This window comes from Lucilia cuprina, chromosome 5 (assembly GCF_022045245.1).
Source record: "Lucilia cuprina isolate Lc7/37 chromosome 5, ASM2204524v1, whole genome shotgun sequence".
NCBI lineage: Eukaryota > Metazoa > Arthropoda > Insecta > Diptera > Calliphoridae > Lucilia > Lucilia cuprina.
The window spans coordinates 59,155,861-59,164,980 of NC_060953.1; positions in this window are offsets into that span (position 1 = coordinate 59,155,861).

Sequence of the window (9,120 nt, forward strand, 5' to 3'; positions counted from 1 at the left end):
GAATTTATAAAATTTATTACTGTCGTAAGTTTGTAGTTGAATTCAATCTAGTATTGTATAGATGATTACATGGTTGTTTGGTCTATCTGTCTGTCTGTTTGGTAGGTTGTTGTTTTCAGTTTGGTGGAAATGAATGAAGGAATGAAATGGTTGATTTGAAATCTTCACACAGCTCTACAATCAGCAAAAGTTCAATTTATGACGGCACTTTATGTGCAGCTGATGACTTCTATGGTATGTGTTATTGTTGTTGTTTTTTTTATTTTCTTTATTTTAAATGAAATAAAACTAAATAATGATCGCACATAATCAACGTTCAAACGAACACATGATCTCTTAGGAAATTAAGTTTACAATATTTTTGCAAATTACGATGATGCGTTGACAGGCCGACATCAGTTACAGCAGCAGCTGCAACTAAATGATCGTTCTTCTTTTTTTTTAATTTTTTTCATCTCTACTTGTTGCTGCAGAGGCTGCTGCTGCTCAGCGTTTTTGTATTGTGATAAATATTAAAACAACTCCGATGTCAGCAACATTATTGTCATTTGACGTTTAAAATAATATTGAAACTTTTATACATACATGGATAGATGTCTCATGGAGTGAATGTCCAACATAAATTTTCATTTTTTTGGACTCTATGATGTCTGGCTGTGATAGGAAGTTCAGCTAAGTAAATATCTGTAGACATCTTATTTATTTATAAAAGATAATTAGGCTATTATTTAAAAATTATTACTCAAATTTGTTTTAAAGAAATATGATAGTTTTTATCGATGGACCAGGAATCGATTCTGTTTATTAAGGTCACATTAAAGCATATCACTGTAATTTATCCAAGATTTATAGGACCATATATATTCACTTAGGACCATAGTTCTATTCTATTGATTCATATACAAAAAAAATATAAATTTTGTAGATTTTTATCAAGAAGAGAAATTTTCAAATAATTCTCTATAGAAGAACATTTTTTGTAAGAAGCTCTTTTCTTTAATATATTTTATATTTTTCAAATTTCTATGAAGATGTAAAGAAACTTGTAGAAGTATGAAAAAATTATTTATAAAAGTCACATTTTCGCAATTTTTCTATAAAGAACAGAAGTTTGCAAATATATTCTATAAAGAACTAGAAATTTTCTATAAAGCGGTGAAAGAAAATTTTTTCTATAAAAAATAAGTTATTTAAATTTTCAATTTGAAAATTTTCTATTAAAATTAAATATTTCTTAAAAAAAATTTTTCTATAAAAAATACATTTTTGAGAATTTTCTATAAAGAAGAGAAATTTTAATTTTTTTTATATAAAAAAGTGAACTTCAAAAAATTTTGATAATTTTCGATAAAAAGAGAGATTTTTTTTAAAGGTAGACTCTTTAAAAAATTTTGAAATTTTTCTATATAGAGAGGGAATTTTAAAAAATTTTCCTTAAAAAAATATATATGAAAAATTTTCTATAAAAAAGAGATATTTTTTCAAAATTATAAGAAAATTTAGAAAAAGAAATTTATTTTAATTTCTATAAAGAACAGAAATTGTTGAAAATGTTCTGTAAAGAAAATTTTCTATATAAAAAAAATATTTACAAAAATTTTGTATGAAAAAGAGAAAGTCCTTATTTTTTTATTAAAAAAGTGAACTTTAAAAGTTTTTGACAGTTTTCTTTAAAAAAGATAAATTTTATTTAAAAGCAGACTTTTTAAAAAATTTTGCAATTTTTCTATAAAGAAAAGGAATTTAAAAAATTTTCCTTAAAAAAATAAATTCGAAAAAACCTTGAAAAATTTTCTCTAAGGAAATTTTATAAAAATTCCTATAAAAAATTTAAAAAAATTGTATAAATAAATTTTGAAACATTTGTATAAAAAATTTTTGAAAATTTTTCTACAAACAAGAGAATTTTATGAAATTTTTCTATAAACAAAAGAGTTATTCAACAATTTTCTATAAACAAGAGAATTTTTGAAAAATGTTCTATAAAAAAATAGAAATTTTTGAAAATATTTTATTTTGAAATAAATTTTCGAAAAGAGGGAAAAGTCTCGAAAATATTCTTGATACCTACTAAAAAAAATTTATAGGTTGCCCACTACCGGAATTGTGCCTAAGTAATTTTCCTTAAATCTTTTTTTTGTCGAAACAAAATAAAAAAACATAGTTAACGGAAAGTGCCATTGGGCACGTATAATGAACGAGCGACAAACAACTGCATCTTTTAACTAGCTTTTTCCAACTAATATTGATACCAGTGATGCCAGATGTTTCACAAGTAAAAAAAGGCTATATAAGGAATAATTTTTATACTTTAAAATCTGTATTAAATCAATTGAAAACTATCGTTTTTGAAAGACCTAGAATAGCACTAGATCTAAAAAGACCAATTCTCACAGAATTTTTACCTTAAAACTATTTTAAATCGGTATATGATTTCACATATCGTCTATACCACTGAACTTTTAATAGGACAATAATATCGAAATGAAATTCAACATAAAATAGGAAAATCGCTAAATAAATCAAAGAGAGGGCAATGACCTTGCACAACGTCCATCCTTCCACTCCGCCACTCCATCCGTCAAATCCATCAGTTACTCCATTCCCTCTATAGAATGCAAGTAGACATCAGGAAACATTAGAAAACATCAGAAACTTCAGAAAACTCCAAGTCGTATACCCAATCTTTTCATTATTAGCTCAAATCCAACATTTTATTAATCCACTGTCATGCTCTGCAATTCATACTACTCCAGCATCTAGGAACGAAAACAGAAATGTATCATTAAAATCATTTTCAACGTCCATCAGTCTTTTAACCACAGACACTACGTGGATCCCGAAAGAACCTGAACCAGGACAAAGTCCTGCCGGCAACTGGCTATCCGTAGTACGAGATTATGTGGTGCTCTGGTTCTACCTCTTTTCAATTTATGCAAGGACAAGGACTGTCGAGAGTTTTAACGTGAGCACCTGCCTTGACGGCCTTATCTTACGGTGTTTTTTTTTTTCATCCACTGGGTAGACTTGAGGCCCGCCGAACCTCACATTCATCCCGTATCATATACAATTAATACCAACTCATTTTCAACGCTTAGTCCCACAGAAACTCCTCTGTAGGGTATCTGTTGTTTTCGGAAACGGCAACCCGTACTACCAGATTATGCTGTGCTCTGGCCTGACCTCTGGCAATCTATGCAAGGACTAAGCCAAGCAGTAGTCTGTAACCAACTTTTCAGTCCCGGTCAGACTGGAGGTATTGGCCACCTCTTGATACCCCGGGATTGCAATAACACCAAGGCGGAGGTCTCGCCATGGTAACATGCCCCCAGGGGATGTCTGGTGTCAATGTGCGTCTTTTAAAAGATATACATAGTTAATTTATCAAAAAAGGCATTATTAAGCCAAGCCGGTATTCGGAGTACCCCAAAGTTTTTATTACACTTTTGAAACTTTCAAAACATTTATGGACATTATGACACGACAAAAAGGCTAACCTGGTAACACTGATTATTACAAAAGTAATAAAGAAGAAAACGCATAGAGATGAGGATCATTGTCTTTATTGTATACAAAGTGGCCATGGCAAAAAATAAAAAAATAACTGTCGATGCGCCACACTCTTTATGAATCAGTGTGTGCGTCTCAGGGTATGTCTGCTGTTTATAAGAGATATAAATTTTATTATCCAAATTATATTTTGTTTTTCACTTATTACGAATAGTTTGTAAAAAAAATTGTTTAACTATTGGTATGTTGATGTTGCAACGCTATAGTGGGTATCTAATGTTGCTAATAAAAAATGTTGCTTCAACTTTTATGGGCGAAACAATGAAGATTGAGGGCATTGACAACAAGTTGATTAGAATATATGAAATAAAATTTAAATAAAACTTTAAAGTCCTTAATTAGTATCCAATTGAAACGGGAATTTGATTTTTACTATTTTCTTTAAACAATTTGATCTGTAATTATTTTCTAACTTTTAAACATCTTGATCATAATTAAATTGGAGTTTTAGTTAAAAGTCTCTTTACCCATTTAAGTAGGGTTACTAGTTTAAATAGTATATGTTCTAAAATATATGTTCACTTGATTTTATGCTCGTTTTTAGGCTTTTAGACAAGTGTGTAAGTATGATCTTTATGTTAAGTGATACAAATTTTAAGCAATTCATTTGCTCAGACATTTTTTTAGAAAAAATCTATTTTTCCATAAAATTAAGCTAACGTTGATAGCCTCTAAGTGAATTGTGAGACTAAAAACGCGTGTTGCAAATCTAGGACTTAATAATAATTTAATTTAACAAGCTTGAAAGTGATGAATATAAAACGCTTGACAATTAAGTGGGAGTGCTGTTAGAATACCCTACATTTGACAATAGAAGACATAAAAATTAACGATTTCAAAACTTGTAAGATCTTACAACATAAAATATTTTCTAAATACATGCTACACAACTATTATTCTATTTAAAAATCCTTGCACAGATCGTTAGCTATAGCAGGGGTTTGCTGTAGATTTTTTTACAAAAATCGTTAAATATTCAAAAATATATTTTTTTGATTGTTGTAAAAAGTTTATAGAGTTGAAATTATTAGTCGTATTTGATTAATTATAAATATCATTACTTACGGCAATTGTTCTATTAAGATTTACATTTTCATATCTAAGATGTTCTAGTCAAGCGTATACACTTAAAACAAATGTGGGATTCTTTTACCCAACAAAAAATAATTTTCAAGGAAGCGAAAAAGAAGTAGAATTTACTCCATGGAAGTACAGATAAAGACCTAAAGAAGTGATAATATTACATTGCCTTGTCATAGGAGGGATATTATTTGTATATGATTCCAAATTCACTACATCTGAATTCATTCTCAGGAAGTAAGTTTTTAACTCTAATAGTTCTGGAGGATAAAGGAATTTGTATATTTACTTCATATGGGATGTTTCAAGCCTGCTGTTGCCAGTCCGCCCACTTTTTATCTCAAATAATCATATTGACACTAAATTAGCTCCGACATAATATGGAAGGTGCCACATTCACTACAGCCATTCCTGTCATTTTGTTCACAAATATACTAAATGAATGCTGAAGTTGCCCGTAAGAGATTTTAGGACTCATTTACAGTTTCTGATTTATGCGACTTTTAATTCTTATTCTGTATGTGGGCGTGGCTCCTTCTTCCAGACATAGAGAAAGACATTTCGAAAAATTCAAGAAAAATCGTTTTGGACGTTTATAAAATTTAGACATATAAACAAACAAACATTTTTTATATGTATACTAGAAGAACCCTGTGTGCTTCGCTACCCAATCAAAATACAAAAAAAGTATCAAAAGTTCTCCCATATATAATACTAGCTTATAACCCGCTTTCTTGTAAGCGAGCCATTTTATAGGCATTGTAAAATTGTGGTAACCTATGATAGAAATTTCAAGAAGTACCTTTTGAAGAACTATAAGGTACCAAAAAATCCCCAGTTATAGGTTTTCATTTAATCCGGACTCTACATACTTAATTTCATGCTTCTAGGTTTAATATTGTAGAAATTTCAAAAACTACCTTTTGATGGATTCTCATTTACTTCGGGCTCTACATGCTTAATTTCATGTTTCTAGTTTAAATTTAATAGAAAACTCAAAAAGTACCAGTCGAAGTACGAAAAAGTACCAAAAAGCCCCCTTTTATAGATTCTCATTTACTCCGGGCTCTACATGCTTAATTTCATGCTTCTAGGTTTAATTTTAAAGAAAACTCAAAAAGTATTTTTTGTAGAACGAAAAAGTACCGAAAAGTCCCTTTATTATTAACTTCATGTTTCGATTTCAATATCAAAGAAAACTCAAAAGGTACCAGATGGAGAATGAAAAAATACCAAAAAATATCACTTGGTACCGGGGTTCCAAATAACACCTCATTAGCATATTTAGTGTTTCTAAATCTAAAAATTTTATCTAAACTGGATCATTGTGTTTGAATAAAATCAAATTTCCCGTTTTTACCCCTTTGGTGCTTTTTTTCTACCCATTAATGAAATAAAAATTCTATTCCAAAATGTTGCAGCATCGTAGTGGGAGCCCGTTATTATGTATTTATATGTATAAATTAATAAACCAAAATCAATGTTTTATGAAAAAAGTACCAAAAATAGGTACAATTTTCACCCCTTAAACATTCGAATATCCAAAAAGTACGAAATTTGTATTTTTATTTTTTCGTCAAGTTATGAAGGAGTCAAAAATATTGTTTGAATGTTCACTGGTTTAAAAGATACATGGGGTGCAAAAAAAGTACCAAAATACAGTTTTTACCCGTTTATTCCCTAAAGGGGCCGAAATTGAAAAAAGTACCGGACACCTGTCTGCTTATTTTTTAGATGAACGACTATAAGCTTTAAACTATTTTTGTATCTTTTCTAGTTTAGGAGATATGAGGTTACCGATTTTACCTTTTTTACCCCCTAAATATTCGAATTTCGAAAAATCCCGTCTTAGTGGATCTATTTGGTGGGAGACCAACCCCCTGTCCAAATTTCAGCTATTTAGCTTTAACCGTTTAGGCTGTGCGATGATGAATCAGACAGTCAGTAACGTTAGAATTTTATATATATAGATTATTCATTAAGTACTGTGCATGTTTGGTTTATAGTTTCTATATTCAAAGAGTATAATTTGAAAAATATAACTGGAATGATGGAATAAATCTACTGTCAAAATTTCATGATTCTAGGATTAGCGATGATGAATCAGTTAGTCAGTAAGACCTGGTTCACACTGGGAAACTTTTGATTTTTGTGTGTGAGAGAAAGAAATATCAACCACCTTTCTCTCTCGCACACAAAATCAAAAGTTTCCCAGTGTGAACCAGGTCTAACGCTACTCTTTTACATATTTATATAGATGAAAAAGATTTAAAGTGAAAAATTTCAGCTTTCTAGGTTTAACAAATAATTCCAAGTTCACAAAATATTCAAAAGTTGATAACAGAATATAGATTTTGTTTGATTTTAACTTTATTATAATTATTTAAAATTGTATCTTCCTTTGTTTAACGATCGACTAAGACCATGTCAACGTGACGTTTCTCAAAAAATAGTAATATTGAAAACAATGAATTCATAATAATTTAAAAACATAAATTTTCCACCTATTTATGAATTATTTAAATATCTTTTCTTTTTACATAAAGTCTATTAAAGTTTTTGGATGTCACGATATTACTTATGTTATCTGTCAAGAGTACATGTTAACAAAGAGACACATTCAAAAGTATTGTCTTCAATAAAGAATATAGAAATCAACTTTAAATCCCACTCCTTTTTCGTTTTTATTTATTTTTTCCAGTGTATTTGCAAGAGACTAAATGTTTACCCTGTAATTTGATGGAGGTGTTGGCCATCCCGAACAGGTGATATTATCTATATCTATTTGGTTGTATAAATAGTTATGTGCTTAGTTTTAAAAGAGATCAATCTATTAAAGTAGTTACTACAGGCCGACAATTTGAGAAACGTTTGAGACGCTTTAACCGAGCCAATAGAACTTTATTTATAAAAAAAAAAAAATTGAAATCTGAAAGTCCATTTTGTATCTTTCGAGATATTTTGGAATTCAGCGCAGCTGATTCTAAATTATATATTCGATCGTATTATAATCGAATAGTTTAATATTTTCCAAAAATATTGACTATAAGAATACATTTACTTCTTGCAAAACTGCTGGGTACGTAACCTCTCATCTTTGTCATACATGTGCGTGTAAGTGAGGGCGTTTTCTATAAAGTTATTTTTCTGTTGCTGCTGGCAGTTTTCGCCGTATGTTTTCGTTTTGTTGCATTTGCATATTTTCAACTGACAAAATATGTCTTCTGTGATCTGCAGCTGGCAAGTGTCAAGCTTATGAATCTTGTCAACGCAATTATATCTAATTGTTGCTACATAAATCTATCGCGTAAATAGAGGATGAACGTGAAACATGGAATTGTTAAAATATTTATTATACACGATCTCTCTTTATATTTAAGTTGCTGTTGTTGTTGTATGTTTGTGGGTATGTCTGTCCTTTGGTACGTATAAACTTCAAACTATGAGTATCTATATGTATATCTATAAATTGTTATGTGTGTTGTGTGTTGTCCACTTGTAGCCGCACCTTATTTTCTGTTTTGTACTTACTGATGTGTATTGTATGCAACCTCTTAACTTAGATTTAAAGATAGGAAAAAATTTATTGCAATTTTTGTTGCTGTTTGTAACTAACATGTTGTTTTTATGTTGCTGCTACTGCCGTTGTTGTCTTCTTTGTAAAGTATTATTTGCATTTATGATCATGATGCAGCTATTCAGTTACTCAGTTAGTCCGTCAGTCAGTCAGCTAGTGTGGTTATTGGTTGACAAGACACATTCTTGTGATGCCATCAAATTAGTTGTGTTTTATGATTAGTATCATAAAAGCTAAACACTGAACACTGAAACATACAAAAAACTTAAAGAAGACTATTAAATATAAATTGGAATTTCTATTACATAAATTAATTACACAATCTTTTCGAGATTGGGTTGTTTTATTTTTTTGTTCTATAGTGAAACTACCGTGAAGAAAAATGTGGTCTATCAAGAATGACTAAATGAATTCATTAGTTTAATAAATTAGCTTCCATAATTATAAAGGATGATTAATTATTGTCTGTTTGTAATAAATATAATTAAAGAAATTCCTATTTAAGAAAGAGTTATGTCGATGTAGGGTTAATAATTACATACAAAATATTGACTCGCATATAATTGCTCTCGAACATCAGTTAACTAATAGCCTTTGGTAGGTTAGTATTCTAGTAGTCTGATAAATTGAACGTCGTGGGTTCGATTCCTACCTTACGTTCTAGTAAAGTATAAAGTAAAGTAGTGGCCTCCGGTAGGTTATTGGTTAGTGTTCTAGTCTGTTAGACAGGAGGTGGTGGGTTCGATTCTCACCTAAGGCACTGGTTAAGGAGCGCACAACAGCCCCGTATAAAGTATAAAGTATAAAGTATAAAGTATAAAGTATAAAGTATAAAGTATAAAGTATAAAGTATAAAGTATAAAGTATAAAGTATAAAGTATAAAGTATAAAGT